Genomic DNA, 2,087 nt, shown 5'->3' with positions numbered 1-2,087 from the left:
AGCACTGTTTTGAAGTTACTTGGACTGTCTCATCTCTCAGAGTTAGCATGGTAGCAAGAACTGGTCCTTACACTGTCTTGTATGCATAGAAAACAAAAGTGTTTGTGTGTGGCTTCACACACAAAAGCACAAAAGTGGAACAAAAGCACCTTTGTGTTCATCCCTAGATGGTCGGTAACTGCATCGTGCTGCTGACTGACAACAACGTACACACAGAGTTCTGTGACAGTATTACAATTAGCCTACTCCAGCTTTTAGGCTTGGCTGCAGAGGGAATATTGATCCTGTAGCCCAGGGGGAGATCTGGTGATGAATTTCACAGGGTTATCTGATTGATTACTGCTCTCAGTATCACTGACCTCTGTAAGCAGCAAAGCTTCTATTAGCCAAATGGAAGAAAAGGTATTGACAGATGATACCACTAACGTCCCCTGGAGGGCATTCTTCACTGTGATTGTGGGTACAAGCAGACTTGCAAGATGCTGCCTTGGGCAGAAAACATTCAAATTAATACCAAGTTTTTCATGTGACATTGACACACCTGTCAAATAAACATAACATGATTCAAAATCATCATATGTGCATTGAGCTACTGAAGAGTAAATTGTTCATGTTTGTCAAAAGGAAATTCTGGTATTAGTGTGGTCACGGGGTGTGTTGCCAGGTTGGCTTATTATAAACAACTTTAGGCTTGGTTTTTTGTAAAGTTGCTTACAAATTTTGGTAGTCACTGGCTGTGATTTTTTGGGTTTATTTATTTGGGTTTGCTCTATACACTAGTACCTGTCTAATAAAGTGAAATTGCCTAGTTTGTCCTGTTGCAGGATCCATCCACGATCCCATTCTTTCTACCTCTCCCCTTCCCCATATAAATCAAAACAAAATCACAAGATTGATCATCCATTAATGTAAATAATGGATGGAGATTCTTTAGCTAGTTTGCTAAAAATGCAGGGGCTAAGTGTGTTAAATACAGAAAACATGTACAGTAACAAAGTATGAGAGAGTGGATTGTTGAAAGACTAAATTTTACATACATACACACACACTATGGTGTAAGGTCACTTCTTTTGGGCCTTTTTTTCTTGCAGCACTGGTCACTGGTGAAAAATAATGAAGTGACAAGTGGTGACGTACAAAGACATCTAGGCTGTGTCTCAAAACCACTCCTTCATTCATTGATTCACTGCCCCTATGTATTCTAATGTACACTCCATAGTTCACTCAGTTTTTCATCTGGCCATTGCAGTGTGGAACTGTTACTTTTTACGCTCCATTGTGGAATTTTTGAGTGCACGAAATAGTAGATTGATTTGCTCAGTACACCACTACAAAATGATGAACAGTGTTTGGAGAGTGGTGAAATACATGTAATTAAACTAGCAGTTTAATCACATTTTGCAGTACTGTAGCTTGCTGGTAGTTCACCTACATTCACATTTGTGTAGTGACTGAAGTAGTTAAATTAAATTTTTGCAATTTTTTGTGTAGTTAAATAATGCAACTACAAATATTTTTGGACCATAAACAGAAATGAATCATTTTTTATTTTTATTTTACCATGGCTAACCCCAACCACTACCTGGATAAGAACTTTGAGAGACTGCTCACGTGTCATATAAACAGGAGATTTTGCTGTGAGAAGTGGTAGTAAAAAAATGGGCCCATTTACACAAGTGTTCAACCTGTTTATATTGTCTAAAAGGTCTAAGTTCAAGATTGTTTTTGTTAGGTTTGTACAAGTCAGATGTTGATAAACTGACAAGTAACACAACGGACCTGTATGTTTTAGACCAGCACTAAAGTCAGTCCAACAGTCAGTCCAATATATGTATGTGTGTGTGTGTATGTATGTATGTGTATATGTGTATATACATATATGTGTGTGTGTATATATATATATATATATACATATGTGTGTGTGTGTGTGTGTGTGTGTGTGTGTGTATATATATGTATATATATGTGTATGTATGTATGTGTATATACTTATATGTGTATGTGTGTGTGTGTATATACATATATATGTGTGTGTGTGTGTGTGTGTGTGTGTGTGTGTGTGTGTGTGTATGTGTGTGTGTATGTGT

This window comes from Monopterus albus, unplaced genomic scaffold, assembly GCF_001952655.1.
Source record: "Monopterus albus unplaced genomic scaffold, M_albus_1.0 scaffold43.1, whole genome shotgun sequence".
NCBI lineage: Eukaryota > Metazoa > Chordata > Actinopteri > Synbranchiformes > Synbranchidae > Monopterus > Monopterus albus.
Note: the sequence above shows the minus strand (reverse complement) of the source record.